Source organism: Apteryx mantelli, chromosome 2 (genome assembly GCF_036417845.1).
Source record: "Apteryx mantelli isolate bAptMan1 chromosome 2, bAptMan1.hap1, whole genome shotgun sequence".
Taxonomy (NCBI): Eukaryota; Metazoa; Chordata; class Aves; order Apterygiformes; family Apterygidae; genus Apteryx; species Apteryx mantelli.
The window spans coordinates 110,432,913-110,449,213 of NC_089979.1; the positions used below are offsets into that span (position 1 = coordinate 110,432,913).

The window sequence follows — 16,301 nt, forward strand, 5'->3', positions numbered from 1 at the left end:
ACCGATGTTACTAATGCCTGAATTTACTTCAAAGTACATTGCATTATTTACAAAATATAATCAGAACAGAATGTCAGCTATAGCACGCAAAAGCTGCACGGTGAGAAACTTGCTTGTAACGCAATATATCTTAACAAATCATTACAGGCATGATGGGGTACATGGTTAAAGGCATCTGTTCAAGCATCTTTCTTGTGCCATATTATAAGTAAAATGGGACAGTTTTTCTGTGTGTAGTTGGGTCAGGAAGTAGTTAAACTATCAGGAAAAGATAGTGCAGAGGAAGTTGACCGGTAGAACAGTAATGCAGCATAAAACATGCATCACAGGGGAAAGTCAAGATACACTCAGTGGCTCTTTTGCAATCTACTGTGTTCCAACATATTGCGATAGACAGAGGCACTTAGCACATCATCTCCCAAAGCCTTTGTCATTATGGACCTCAGTGCTGGAGTTCCCAGTTAATCATAGCAGTTCCTGGGCTTCGTATCCTACTGCCTGTGTGACTGAAGACACCAGTCCTCGCAAGAGCGTTATGAAGAAATTAGCAACAGCATTTAACAAGTCTGAATGCTGACTCAGGAGGCCGCAGCAGATCGACTCGGAGAGTCTCGGCCGCGACGAGTGACACTTCTGCGTCCCAATTACATGCCCGTCTGACGAGACACTGCTTCCTCCCGGTTTTCGGGAGAGGTGCTCAGTCAAACCAAGATACTGTAGCCATAAGCAACATGCCAATAAAAACTGCACAGCGTGCTTTGCCGTCTTCGGGGGGAATTGCTGTGGCGGCGGGGAGGCGAACTCTGCATGTGAATTTCCCTGCAGTCCCCCCTCGCCTCACCCCCACCCCGGCACAGGTGGCGGAGCCGCCCTTTTCCCACCTGGGCGGGGAAGGCGCCGTCGGTTCCTCCTCCTCCTCCTCCTTGCTCCCGCCCTATCCTCCTCCTCCTCCGCGGCGTCCCCAGAGGGAGCCGCTGCGCTCCGCGGCCGGGCGGAGAGCGCAGCCGGGCGCGCGCCCCGTCCCGCAGCCGGCCCCAGCCGCTCCGCCAGCCCCGCGCACCCTGCACGAGGAAGAAGAGCAGGAGGACGGGGAGGAAGGCCAGGCAGGCAGCGCGCCCGCAGCGGGGCACGCACGTGTGCGCGCCGCCCTCGACGGCTCGGCATGCTGCGGGGGGCCGCCGCGGAGCGGGGCTGAGCGCGGCAGCTCCGCGGGAAAAAGCCCTCCGTGCGCCCCAGCCGCGCCGCGCCGCGGGAGCGGCCGTCCCGCAGCATGGGCGGCCGCAGCCCCGCCGCCGCCGGGCCCCGCGGGGCCGCTGTCCCGGTGCTGCTGCTGCTGCTGGGGCGCGTCGCCCTCTGCTCCGTCGTGGAGGAGAAGAAAGGTAGGGGCCGCGCCGGGGGCCGCGGGGGCGGGCGCGGGGCAGCCCGCGGGCGCGCCGCTGCCGCCGTTCGGGAGCCGCGCAGGGAAAGTCCCAACTTCTTTCCTTAAAAAAAAAAAAGGGGGGGGAGAAAAAAAAAAACCCAAACCTATAGCAGCGATCACGCAGTCCGACTTCCTGATTCTAGGCTTGTTTTCTTTTGTGGGGGTGGAGGAAATAAAAGGGAATAAACCTTGGCACATCCCATCGGTTGTACTTTTTCTTTTTTTTTTCCCTTTGCCTTTTTTTTTTTTCTCCTTGCTTTTCGGCTCCCCCCCTCCCCCCCCAATTCCCGCGTTGCCCAGTCGCTCCGCGGAGCGCGCTACGGGCGGCCCTGGCTCGGCCTCGGGGCTCCGCTCCGCACCGCGCTGCCGCTCCCCTCCGCGCCGGGGCCGGACCCCGCGGAGCGGCGCGGGACGGCGCGGCCGCGCTGCCCCTCAGCGGACACCGCTCCGGCAATGCCGGCCCGCCGTCGGGTCTGTCGCCCTGACCTGGCGTCGCTGCTTGTCCCGCGAAAAGATCCGCACCTGGTGGTGGGGGAGGTAGAAGCAGGGAAAACTTCGTGTCGCTTCTGTTTCTCCCCGGTAAATAGGAGTTATTTATCCCTGTGCCTCCCGGCCCGACCTGGCCGTTCTTCGTCCCCCCGCGCAGTGGCCGCCCGGCCCCGCGGTGCGTGGGAACGGCGCGGAGCGGGCTGCCGCCGGCTCGGGGAAGTGTTGTTGGGTGTTTTTTGGTTTTGGGGTTTTTTTTGAGAAACTGGTTTACAGGGTGAGAAAACGTTTCTGACCGGTCAGATCCGTCGCTTTTTCTCTGTGTGCGCTGTTCTCTTTTGTGAATTTCAAGAGCAGGCCCCGACTGCTGTTCCAGGCAGAGTGCAGTCTTCTTTATCTTGGAAATCTGCCAGCAGCAAAAAAAGCAGGGTTTTTTTCCCCCTTTCTTTCTTTTTAAATATAAAGCGGGAGAAGAGAATTAGCAGTTTTTAGAAGGGCTGATGATATGGCTTAAAAACAACTGAATTAGTCTTTCATGACTGTGGACAGAAACACACCTTTCTAAAGAGCTAGTTGCACAATCTTAAAAAAGTCAAGAAATTCTCTTGTTCCAGAAATCAAGTTCATACCTGTTGTTGATGTAACACAGGCAGTTTTTCTTTCCCTCGTTTCTTTTTTCCTTTTACCCTTTGAAAATGATGGGAAGCAAGCTGACTCCATCTGCTGTGCTTGTGTTCAAAGTCTTTTGAAATGCGGTCTCAGGTGCATATGCCTTGTAGAATATGTAAAGTGTGAAGAGGAATACTTTGCTTATAGTGCTTGATACTGTATCTCGTAATATTATGAGGGTACCAGTTATTTGAGGATTACTGAATAACCAACAGCTAAGTGATAAACTCACTAGGGTTTATTCTCAGTACATTCTGTTAGTAAATAACTGTTTGTATGAGAAAAACTTGCAGCTCAATGGCAAAGATGAAGGCAGAACATAGTCTTCAAGAAGTGTGAATTAATCGATTGGTCTTTATTGCTCCCCACTTGAGCAAGAAAGTAAGGCAGTGGTACACAATGAAGTTGCATTTGAGAGTCATGAGATACCAGTTCAAAGTGGTAGGTCCAACAGGTAGTAGACCATCCACATATGTCTAGACCCTGCCTCCTGGGTCAAGCGATAGGATCCCGGCATCGGAATTTGTCATTAGTCTAAAAGTAAACATGTTGTAACAAACCTGTGTCACGCTGACAAGTCACCAGATAAAATTCTGTTGCTACGAGAAGTTCAAATGACTTAGGAATTTATACTTTCTGAAACTGCAGAATTTTAGCCTGATTCATTTGATCACCCAAAAGAAGAGATACCTCAAAGAAATAGTACTGGGGCAAATATTGTTCTTGATAGAATAATGTCAAAATCACCCCATAAAATCTGATCAACATAATGTTTGAATGGAAATTTACGTGCAGTTGTGTCTTTTTCAAAACTTTAGAATGAGATCTTTGAATATGGATGAAAGAAAACTAGTTTAGCTGTAACACCCTAGTCATTAAGATGTTAAGAAAAAAAAAATCCAAAACCAACTGGTGTTGTTGGAAATTGAAATACACTTTCAAGGATCAATACCTGCTTTATCTGCTCTAATGTTGACCCAGATTAATAACAGTGGAACTAATCTGGATTTCCTCTTATGTACGCAGGATGGCCTGTTAGGTGGTACCTAAGATAAATACACGTGATAGCGGGCATGCCGCTTATTGCAGAACGCGTTTGACCAATGTCCATTTTGTGTGTCAGTGCTCAGTGATAACACTGCAATTGAAGCAAACTGCTTTTTGTTGGTTTTATATCGTTTGTTTGGATCCGTAGTTACAGCCGCTGTGGGTTGGGAGCACTCTGCTATGTGCTGGGAGCGCGCATGCTAACATGCTGGGCAGCTCCGTAGCTGCAGAAGTTTTCTGTGGTGCCTGTTTATACCTAATGCTTTATACTGCTTTTTTGAAAAACAGAGGAAAAATAAGTTCCTTAAGGGTATTGAAATATTCGTGTTCACATGAAATAAAAAATGTCCATGTGATATTCTGTGTAGTGTTTACCTATGTACTACTACGTGTGTGATGATATTGTGTAACGCTGCCATTGAGATTGCAGGTTCTGCACCGTATGTTATATTTCGTACATGTTTACGACAGATGCATATTCACTGCAGAGGTGAATACAGTTATAGGTATGAATATCTATCCACTGATAGAGTTCAGTTTGAAATAATGTAATTAAGTAAAGTCTGAACGTAGACTGGTCTTGCTCCAAAGCCTCAATGTGTGAACGATTAAGAACAAAACCCAGACCCTGTCTTTCAGGATAGTTTCTGATAAGCAGGGAAGGGAAAGTAAAGTAACAGCAGTGCGTCTCTTTATTTGAGCAACCTGCAAATACAGTGTGTGCAAAATGCTACAAAAGAGATTGGTCTCAACAAAGTGCTCGTGTGTGGTGAACAAACTGCATACAGAACTGACAGTAGTAAATACTCTTGATGCAAGAAATAATACATTTGTATGTTAAGAGATTTGCAGATAACCAAGAAATCAAACCGATGCCCTGGAGACTTTACAATCGGAGCAGTCCATTGTAATTCATTCCTTAATTTATAGAGAGAGACTTTCAGGGAGTGTCACACAATGCCATTATGTTCCTGAGGGCTTACTTTTTGCATTTGGGTATCCATATATCACTGAAATCATTGGGATATGCTAGCTTTAGCAGCAAGATAGCTGACTAGCCAAACCAGTTCCTTCACAAAGTGTCCTTATCTTTCTTTAGCACAAACTGCATTTGTTTGATGGCTCTTCAGAAATGAGCTTAGTGAAAGGTTGACTTCATTTTAGGGAGGATGACAGTACCTTGATGGAGTGGTCTTGGATAGAAACTGTTGATGTTCCTTCAAAGTCCTGGATCAGTCCAAGTTTTGGGATTACATGTGCATCAGAGGGTACAGCTGCCGCCTTTAAGTGTTGTATCCAAGAGAGAACTAACATATATTCCCAATCAGTAGTCAGTACGTTATACACTTTAATGTTTACAGATATGAGAACTTACGTCAAATCTCATGTTAGACTCAGCTCTGTGTTGCAAACATGCTTGTGCAATGTAGATGTGGTTATACAGTGAGAGAAGTACTTTGACTTATCAAACTTTCCTTGGGGATTCAGAATCGGCTGTAGTGGCAAACACGTCCTTGGGCTGATCTGTGTTACAAGTGCTGGTTAGGGAAACCCAGCTGACAAACCTTTCTGATTTAGACTGGTCAGAATAGGGAGGTTCTTACTCTGTAAAAAAAATGACCCACTTACTAGAACAATTGTTATTTAGGTAGTGTGTAAATTGCATTAGAAGTCTTTTATTTGTATGTTTGTTTATTGTTCATTCTGCTGTTCAGCTCTCCTTGAGCACTTGCTAGGGAAAAAGGCAATTCTGCCGGCCAGGGCTCGGCTGGTGTGGGAACTGCAATCAATCCCGCTAGGGCTTTGCTGGTTTGAGCAGAAAGGGGAAGCTATTAGAAAAGGCAGCGGAGTTTTCATTTCTCCTCAGTGGAAGGTGCGTGCTAGTTTTTCCTTGCCCGGACTTGCTCCGCAGTGGTTGCGGAAGATATGTAGCCTCTGATGACTGACTGAGTAGTTACAGCTATGAGTAGGGTACTTCTCTGTCTTGCTCTCACCTGGAGCTGAGATGAGCACTGTGTCCTGCTGTAGCTGTAGACTGAGAAGCATTTGCCCGTCTGGGTGCTACACGGTGCTTCGCCCAGCACCGTCCCGCAGGCGGTACAGAGTGGGAGCTGCTGCTTTGCCCAGGTTGCGTGAGAGCTGGCTGGGGCTGACACCGGGGGGACTAGTGGAGGGGCCCTGCACCCATCAAATGAGGCAGATGCAATGCCAGCCGGGTGACCAGGGTGGGCAAAAGCCTTGTTAGATCTGACCCATCAGAAATCCTCTGCTCCTGAGCAGTGTTGCTGTTTTATCCCTGTCTGATCTGGAGAGCCCATGAAACGCATGGGACATGGGGAGCCGACATGACTGTTTGATCAGCTTTGCATAGGTGTGGGTAGAAAGCATTCAGGTACATTTTGCTTTGCGAGGAGCTAATGGTACACAGTGCGGGAAGCCACTATTTGATGCTTCATGCGGACTCTGACAGTTGTTGTTTAAATTAGTGCAGTACACGCTCACCCTGTTAAATGCATATCAATTTGATCTCCTCCTATGCACCTTCACTTCCAGGAATGCTTTATTAGTAGGTGCCATGTGAGGTCTAGTATCGTTTCTGCCCATGCTGGTTATTGATGTGTTGCTTCTTGGCTTCCAACTATGTGAAACTGGTCTGTAATGCTTCTTTATTTAGGGCTGAATTCTGCAGACCTAATAGTATTGAGTAATATATATATATTTTTTTTCCTTCAGCAATAGTTACAGAACATTTGGCATGAATATGGGAAGCAAAAGTAGCTCCTAAAGGAAATGTGGAAAAAAATTGTACTGCATGTACAGAGAAGTTGTACCAAAATACATGTCTATTCCTGCTGAAGCAAGGTTGTTATTTATTAGGACAGCTGTGACATGCCTGAGTGGTTTGTCCCATAGGGAGAATGTATGTATGTAGGTATGGGTCTGGTGCTCTCTGTTTTTTTTAAACAAGGTTTGCTGGCATGGAAGAAGCATGAGAAACCCACTTGTTAGTTTTCTCATTTAAACAGATAATCTTTCTGATGACCACAGTGAAAAGACAAGGCAACATCACTTGGCCCTTGAGCTTAGAAGTACACTTGCTACCATATACTTTTTCTTCTTCTTTTTTTTTTTTTAAGTCATTGCTAGGAGAGAGCAATGATGAATATATGTAGCCTGTAAAGGGGCATGAGCTTTCATTTTGAAGTTTGAGTGCAAGGTGCGTTTCGCCTGTGGACAGATCCATGCGAGGCAGCTGTAAGGTTCCTCCTACAGCTAGGCAGCCTTCTCCAGCACAGCACATCTGTGTACATGAAAGTAAACATCTACGTGTTTGCATGCATGTCTCAAGATGAGATTGCATCAAACTCTGGGTGGTTTTTGTTTCTTTCAGCTGCTAAAACAAAAAAAAAAAACTGGAAGGAAAAGAATAGTTCCAGTCAAACTGAAACAAAAATGTTGGGGTAGTTCTGGTGAAGCAAAGAAAAGAAGAAAAAGAAGGAGGGGAAAAAAAAAAAGAAGAAAAGAAAAGGAAAAAAAAAAGAGAAACCGTAAACCACCAACCAACTAAGAAACATAATTCTAGGGTAATCTGGAACATTTAATTTGACCCAAGACTATTTGTTTTCTTCTTAAGTTGGCTAAAAAGGAAAATTAAATGCTGTTTGAAATGAAAAGCTACAGGTTTGTTTTAAAAATTTCAGAGCATGACTTAATTTTCCTAAACCTCCTTCCCACTCAATTTTTTGAGCAAAGCACATTTGCTGAGTATGGCTTAAATTAATAAATTAGCTTCAATTCCATTCTTCCCACTGAAAAACTAAAGTTTTGGAGGGGGGCAAACTGTCATGGGTATATATGTAGCAAGCTTAGCTCCAGTCTGTATAAACATTATGTGGACATGTATGTACATTACTTTGCTGGTCTCAGCATCTTTTGCTGACCTGAAACAGGGAAAAAGGCTTCTCTACACGTGAGTGTGCGGGATGGGACTCGGGACCGGGAGGGCTGAAGGTGCTGTGCAGGAGCTATGCCCCAAGAGACGCGGTGGCGATAGCGTGTGGGTTAAAAGCGCCGGTCCTTTGTGCGGCGGGGAAAGCTCTGCGGTTGCTTTCTGCTGCAGAAGTGCTGGCTGGAAGCGTGGCGGCTCCGTGGCCTTGCCGCTGTAGGTGTGCGCGCTCCCGCAGGCTAGGGCAAGGCCTACCTTAGCAGTGCTTGCACTCGGCTGCACGTCATTCCCTTCAACCCAGCGCTCACTTTAACTTGAAAAAGCTGCGTTTTTGCCAGCTCCCCACGTCCCAAGCCAAAAAGGAAAAAGCAGTACCAGCAAGAGCAGTTTTGCCAGAATAACTTTCCCTGCGTGGGCGGTGTTGGCCAACACGGCCATCGGTGGTGGATGGCTGCTCCTGGCGGTGCCAGGGCCAGCAGAGCCGTGCAAGTCGGCGGGGCTGGTCTTAGGCTAGATGTTTTCCAGGGAAATGTGGAAGGAAGGAGGAGAGGATATAAACCAGCCATTCTGATGACAGGATAGTAGTATTTTAGCTTAGGCTTTTATGAGAAGAAAATTATCAGTTTGTGGGAATGGGGGGTTGTGTGCATTGTGTAATCAAAACACAGCGCAGCAGTGCTGGATTTTACTTCACCGGCTTCAGCAGCAAACTTGAAAATAACCAGAGAAAGCTCTGGAAATCAGCTGCACTTGGCATTGGGGCGATGCGATGGGGGAAAGTGTTATTTTACCTGTTGGGAGCCACAGGATCCGGGCTGCCTGAAGCAATGTAGCTGGCCACTGCCAGCGCTGGGTTTCAGGATTTTGGCCGCTAGCCCCGTGCCCTGACCAACACTAAGCGCTGCCTGCAGTTTGAGGTCACCCACTTCCTACGCGGGGTTTGTTCTCAAGCTTCGAGATGATGTCTCGTGCAGAGACGTCCCGTTTCATGGGGGCTGTTTTGGCGCGTCCTTTCTGGTGGGTTTCCCACCCTGCGAGGGAGGCTGGCCAGCCCCGAGCGTGCCGGGGTTTTGCCTGCAGTGGGATCCTGCCTGCCCGCGATCGAGGTGGGGTGTCAGCTGGGGTTTCCTTGTGACATCTGGGTTGTCTCCGCAATCGGTCTTTCCGTGTTTTTGCAACGCAGTTTTAATGACAGTTGTCCTATCCGCGATGCTCTCTAACTGAAAATGCAAGCAGATAAAAAAAGGCAAAACCAAAACCTATAGCTGCTGCTGTCTGTGGAGGTTTATGAACACCCCTTGTTAAGATCTGAGAAATGTATGTGTGCTTCTGAAAGTCAAATTTGACTCGAATGTAAGGTAATTAATACTTCTTTTGGAGATTTGCGTACTTAAATTCTGCAAAGTGCTATTATGGTTGCACGTGTGATTTCCTAATGCTAAGCAGTTCCCTGGTCTGGGAAATTCCTTTTTTTTTTTTTTTTTTCTTTGATTGCATGTAATTAATTGTGAACCTCTCCTCCTTTTCTTTTTTTAACCCTTACATTCCAAATCCCTTTGCAGAGCAACCCTGTTTTCTGAAGTTCACCCAGGAGGTAAGGCTGAGGAAGGAGGCAGGGTTCAAGGAAGAAGCTTGTTTTAGCAGTCGGGTCAGTTATTTCAACAGTGCCCTTAGCAAAGAAGCAAGAGGCCATTTGCACAAATCGGTAACTAGTTCCCATGATTCAGACTGAATCACACAGTTCAACTCATTTGAATAAATAAATGACTTCTAGTAAACGAGACAACCTCTGCAATTAGGATGGCATGCTGCATATTTCATGTTACTTATTATGTGGTTTTCAATAGATATGATTAAGCTGGGTTACACTTGGAGTGCTAGGTCACATTTCAACACAAGCCGCTTAACCAAAGCTTACGTTAACCTGAAATATGCATTTGTTTTGTACAGGTGGCATTGTGCTGCATCTTTGACACTTAGCTTTTCTTATTAGTTTTCCAAAAGCAGACGCTTAACGGAAAAGGATTCCCCTTGCCAAGTGCACTTTTTTTTTTTTTTTTTTTTTTTTTTTTAAATCGTATTGGAGAGCTCTCAGGCAGGTGCTTCCCAACCATTTGCCATTTGCTTCAGTCGTGGCTCTCCTGCCTGTGTTCCTGGGCCATAAACTCCAACAGATGCGGCATGAGCAGGGATGCAGAAACAGCTTTTGGAGGATGTGCATGTGGATTGTGTGTTATCTCTGGTGTTTCCAAGGGGACGCACTCCATGGTTCGCTTCGAGCTTCTGCTGCTGCGTTTGGACTTCTGATGAGAGCATCGTGGTTAGGAGAAAACAGGGAAGTAAAGGTCTGCTTGGCCTTTGTTTCCTAATGTTATCTATTTATTAGTTTGTATTAATTTTTAGTAGTTCTATTGTGCTATTGAAAAACCCTATGTGGTTTTGGGCGAAGGTTATGAAAGTGGTATTAAAAATATATATAGTCACTTAAGTACTCTATCATAGCTGATTATATGCTGTACAAAGTAATATTGATTAATTAAAGAAAATATCTAAGGCAATAAGCAGCTTTGGTTGATGATGCGCTTTGGGGATATGGAGAACAGGTAAGATATGGGGACCTACTCTCCAGATCATCGTCCCTTATATTTAACAGCATGCAATTCTAGGAGATTGGTATCGTGCTTATTTCCAACTTTTTCACTTAATATAACATCAAAGATACTTAAGAAACTGAGGATACCTGTTTGATAAAAGGGTCTTTCAGAATAATAAGATACTGGATGTTCTGTTGTATGAAAGTACCTTTTTGCATACATGATCACTGTTTCTTTTGCAAGTGGAAGTTACTGTTCTCTCACCTGAGTGCCTTGTCAGCAAACTTCCAACTGTTTGCACAAACTAGGAATCTGGAAGCCTAAAGAATAATCTTTCTCCCTTTTCTTTAATCATTTCACTGGGGAGGAAAAGCTGTGGTAAAAAGTAGATACAATTAATGTTTGACAAGCTTCCTTCTACTGTGTTAAATTTGGAGGTACAGAGATGGTCTACCAGGGATGTGAAGACACAACATCTCCTTCCCCCCCTCCCTCAAATGGAAAATGTCCTCAAATTCTCAAGTGAAAGCCCCCCCACTGGTTGACACTACATTGTCAGGAGCTGTTGAACAGAAAGTGGTGCTTTTAGTCAAAAGCTATTTTATGCGTGGGGTGTCTGTTTCTATTATAAGTTATTTCTCATAAATGAAAACTTGACATTTCCACTTGTTAAAAAGGATTCAGTGTGTTTTGCTGTTGTTCAGACTAGTTTTGCAGTGATAGCCTACCTTTCTTTTCCTGTTAAAAACAAACAAAAAAACCCCAAGCGAAAACCCAACAAAACCCGAACAAAACAAGCAGATTTTTTGGAAATAGAAATTTTAGTCAGCAAAACCCTGGCGCCTTGTCAGAGGGACCATGATTTAAGCTGCTGTGTCTTCCCATAAACACAGGTTTTGCAGCCACAGAGCAGCGCGTGGGATTCGGGGCCTTTGACTTTTTTGCTGAGAGGTGGCGTGCTATTGGGATGTGGTGAAAGTGTGACTTCATTCTCAGAGTCAACCCAAGGAAGAAAAGTCACTGCCTGAAAAATAAGCCATCAGAAAAGCTAGTAACAGCCCCATCTCCCCTCCTTCAGGTACTGGGTCAGGTCTTCCCCAGTAAAGGCCAAAAGTAATGTGAACAGAAGATGAATTATGGCCAAAAGGGCAAATTTTCCTCTTCAGGTTTGTAATTTGAACTTGGACTAGTATCTGATCACTCGCTGTAAGACTGTCCCTACCAGGGTGAAGTAGCCGAGAGCATGCTGATTGCCCATACAAGTGGAAGACATACCGTCTGGCTTTCTAAAGAAAACTTCACTAGTTAGTCTTTGTTAACTTGTACATGTGAGCTGAGAAAGAGCATGGGCTTTTATCTGAAGTTTCACTAGTGAAGCTGAGGAAGGCAAACGGATGAGATTTTTCAACTGTGTCTCTGTGCCGCAGCCTGGATGAGATGCGTATGGCTTGCGAGGTTATCTCATGTCCACGTGTTGCATTTATTGTCATGGCTGCAGCATCTGGGTAGCTTTTGGTGCCATTATTGCTTCCCTGAAATTACTGGCAGAACCTCCTTTTTCAGGAGTGGGAGCAGGGGCAAGTCCTCAGCAGCAGGTCCAGAGATGGAAACACACGGGCCAGGTTCATGCCACATGCTTGACTTGCTCCCAGCCTCAGGTCCACCTACCTGCCAAGGAGCATGAGTAGTTGAGTTGCAGCAACTTCAAGTCAGTGTAAAAGCAAGGATGGGATCCCTCCCATTCCTAATTCATAATTTGACTGCTTTCAGTGAGCATCTCTGCAGTTGGAGGTGAAGGCAAAGCTTCAGCATCTTCAGTTATCTGATCAGACCTGATCATTTCTTAAAACATCTGTGTTAGGATATGTGTCCAATTACTAGATGAGTTTGATATTTTTCTTTTTGTTTGGGTTTTGAAAGGATTACCATTGGTATGCTCTCTCGTTTCCATCTGGACTTCAGTAAGTAATTAGTTGTTGAGCAATGGTATTTTCAGTCTGTTTCCTTCTTAATAAGCTCTGCAAGGTGCACTTGTTAATGATTTTATTATTTCAAAGCTTCTTGTTCTCTTTCTCTCCTTAATGAGGTGGATCCCATAGGCAGCATCATTTTATCACAGTTGTCTGCGGCAAATTAACTAATCCAGCAACGTCTTTCCTGAAGTTTCTGCTCATCAACGTGTAAGATGTTCCCAACAATGTGTGGGTAATTCTCCTTGACACTTGCAAGATTTGTCAAGCAAGAAAAGGGAAGAACAGACCATTATCCTGAATGAGGGGTCTTTTTGGTTTGAACAGTAGGAGTCTGTTTTGCCTCAGCGAGCACATCGTATTCGGTGAATTAGGAGTAAAACTAGCTAATTAATTAACACAGTCTCTGTTTCTTTGTCTGGTCATTACTATGAACCAAATTAATTCCTGATAGCTAGGGTATCAAAGATGCTACAAATGTCAAGAATTGGATTCCTTGAGGTTCTTGAGAGGAAACCTTCCCTCTTTCAACGTGTTGCCTGTATCCCAGAGCTGCCTTCACTTATCATGAAGTTTAATACATGTGTGCTTATGTGCTCAGCTAATGTCTGCATCTTGTACTTACTAGGTATCATATGAAATGAAAATCTGAACTAGCCATTGGCACTTGAAAGGGACTCAAGTCTATTTTCTCCAGTTTTAATATGGTACTAATTGGATCCTGTCTATGAACTAAACTCAAATACTGAGTTTAGAGACCTGAATCATTTCAGGAATAGTAAGCATATGACTTCTGAGTAAGCACCCTGGCTGTAATAGATTGGATTAGAAAATGTGGGCCAACGTTGTATTATTGAGAATGATGATATCGTACTGGTAATCGTAATGTGGGACTTAATGGCCCATAGACTTTGATAAAAGCTTTTGTAAAATTGTCAGCAATAATTCTGTCCGTTGTTAGATTACCAAAGAACTTCTTCAGCCCCTGGAATAAATTACTTCCATCAACTGTGTTTTTGTAATTATACAAAATAACACTTTCATTCTGAAGGTGTAATAACTCAAATGAAAAAAATACTGTCAGCCTAAAATTAATGGATCAGATCCACAATTGCTGTAAATACCCAGAACTCTCACCTGGGCTGGGTTGGGGTAGCTTCACGTCTGAGTTTTTGGTCCCTTGTGTGGAAAATGGGTGCCTTTTAACTACCTCTGCCAATCACTCCCTTGGTCAGTAGAGCTGGAAAATGTCATTGCATATTTTGTCAGAGAGTGAAAAACAGTTGAAGTGCACTATGTTTCTATCTTGTTGATAGTTTCCTTTTTTATTCTTTTTTAGTACTACAATTTTTTAGAACATTGACATTGAAAAGGCATAATTACTTTCTTAGTCTTTAATATGCCATTCTAAAAAAATGCAGAAACATTTTAATTTTGTCCATAAACTATGCTGTCTGTCAAGGTATGGTTGGCCACATGCCTTTCAGATTTTTCCACAGCTACTAACTTCCTAACTTTTCTTTCCCCCCCTTTATCCCTTTCACATCATTGGTTAAATAAGTTATCAGCCGCAGAGTGATGTAAAATGGGCTGTAATCCATAGAGGGAAGAGAAGGAAGTTCTCTTAAGAGAAAACAAACAGCACAGGTTATTTAACAGTGCATTAAGCAATGGAGCTCTTAGACTATACTTATCATACAGTGATGAGAGCAGAAGAACACTGTATGCCATTAGTTTAGCCAAGCAGGGAAATGTTCTGGCTCCGATATCACTGGTGATATTCAACATATCTAAAAAGGTGGCATTGATAACACAAAGCGTAATAAAGTGCTGAACCTTGGCTTGCCAGCTCTGCAGCCTGGGATGCATAGGAAGAGGCTGCCTATCTGCCCAGAGGTGGAGTTTGATTTTTTGGACTCTAGGGCAGAGGAGAACAGAAGTATGTCTACTGCTAAATAGATGAAGGATCTATCCTACTAGATTTATCACTTGCCAGTGTTTAGTTGCTCAGTTTTCTTTAGGGAGTGGGGGCAGAGGTAGGAACATATCTTGGGGGAATATATTCTTCAGTCTCCACCCATGCAGCTTTCTGAACGCTTTACCCCAGAAAAATGCAGATCTTAAAATGATCCTGCCTGGCACACTAGCTGTGATGAAAATTTCTTGCTGCGATCTCCACCTTGCTAATACATTTGGCAGCGGTGGTAAAGCGGCGTTCAGGGAAGGCCTTGAAGAGAGTCTGGCTGTCTGACTTCACAGCGTGCCACTTTGAAGAAAAGCACTGCAGCTACATGCAGGGGAGTTTATGGAAAAGGTGAAATTATGGAGAGATGGAGGAGAAAGAAGAAAATCTGGATCTCTTGCTTCTCAATTACAGTAATGCCGCAGTAGGGACATGCATCTCTTATTGAGGCTTGATCCAGCAAACCTTAGGCATAATGTTCCTTTGAAGTCTATGGATATTTTGCCTGCCAGGACTGCAAGATCAGTTTTTTATTACTTTATTTGCCTAAGAAAACTCTTCTCATCTAGTTTAAAGGGAAAGCTGATATAGAATACCATGCTATGTTATGAATTGCTATGCCAAAAAGTAATTCTTCTGAAACAGAAGGTAAGATTATAAATTATAATCGCATCACAAGATGTTGTGGTGTCAGTGTCATAACTTTAAATGAGTCTTTTGACTGGATATGCTTAAAAGTAAGTCTGGTAAGTACAGATTCTGGTAATTGCCATTCCCTTTTCTTTTCCTAAAAGATTGGTTCTAGATATATTGTTGCATGTGACTGAGATGGGTGAATTCCTTGGCTGTGTAAAGTGATGTGGCTTCAGTGTTGATTTCTGCTAGCCAAAGTGGTGGTCAGATAGATTAGCAAAAAGGAAATGATCCTAAACTTGTTGGAATTAACTTGATTGAGTTGAGTGACATGTCACTCACATGTTGGATGTGTTGGACCTGAAACTTAAATAGGAATTCTTACGAAGAAATATATATTTGGCAGAGATAAAATGAATCATTTACCATAGCCCTGAGACAATATGTTGATATGCAATTCTTGGTTTATACAGGCCTCTGGCACTCTTGCTTTATAGTTAAGAAAAAATGGTGTTACCACAGCAACTGCTATACCACTCGGTACTTAAGCAGCTCCTGCCTATGTAGCACTTACAAAAGTACATTAGACAGACTTTTAAAGTGCACGTAATTAAAGCAAGAGTAGGAACTTAACACTTACTGAATGTTGCAGTTGAAGGAGGGCATGAATTTGTTGTTCTGAAGTGAGAAAAGTTCTTAATGGAAATAATTAGCAATAGCTCTGATTCAGCGAGCTGCTTTGGCAAATACATAATTCCGAGTGTACGTGCGATCCATTTGAAAGCAGCAGAGTTGCTTGTAGGCCTGGAGTTTGTACAAGATTAAAAGCCTTGGTTCACAGGGGACAAAAATTGCATTGTTTAAGGGAGTGAGGATTTTGAGATGCCCAAGCGGCGACTTTTGCGAGGGATGGCTAGTGAATGCAGATAGTTGGCATTTCCTGGAAATGAACCACTTTGAAGACTGTTGACATTGAAGTCATGAACAAATGGAAGTATCAGAAACCACTGGAAGTTTAGCTGTAGGAATGTGGATTTGGGACAACATTTCCTGTTACATTTGTATGTCATGTGTGTTTGATAGCAAACAAGTTGTGTTTAGGTGTGTGTATAATGATGTTTTACTGTCTATTAAACCTTAGAGTAGTACAGTATAACTGTTTCTGTACAATAAAATTTAATCCATATAGGGGAGGCAAAAGGCATAGGAAAGACTAGGGAAGTTTTTAAAGTAGTCTGTGCTCAATGAGACTATGCCTTATCAGTGGTAACATAGTAGTGTAAGGTCAATATGTTGTTGCAGAGTGTTCTTGTTAAGCCACTGTAGTATAGGAGGACCTTCCACACTATTTAATTGCCTATGTTTCTTCATATTTTTAATCCTTAGCTCTTAGAAAGCGCTGAGTTCTGTGTATTAATAGAATTATGTGATTAGAAGAAAGCGTATTTGGGATTATGTGGAATTATTTATTATTCTTACTATAGCACTGTACTTGCAAGAAGATTATTTGTTTGCTCTTCTCTCACTGAGTGTATTTTTTTTCTTCTCACAACTACTGGTTTTATGACTGGAT

General features: G+C 44.0%; 1 protein-coding gene across 1 annotated transcript in view; it reads left to right on the top strand.

Annotated features, from left to right (window-relative positions):
- Window positions 1-1,352: 1,352 nt before the first annotated feature.
- Window positions 1,353-16,301, top strand: part of EGFR (epidermal growth factor receptor) — a 161,539-nt gene continuing 146,590 nt past the window's right edge. The window contains exon 1 of the mRNA XM_067291209.1: window positions 1,353-1,379. The gene's annotated coding sequence lies outside the window, so the exon portion shown is untranslated. The remainder of the gene's footprint in view (window positions 1,380-16,301) is intronic.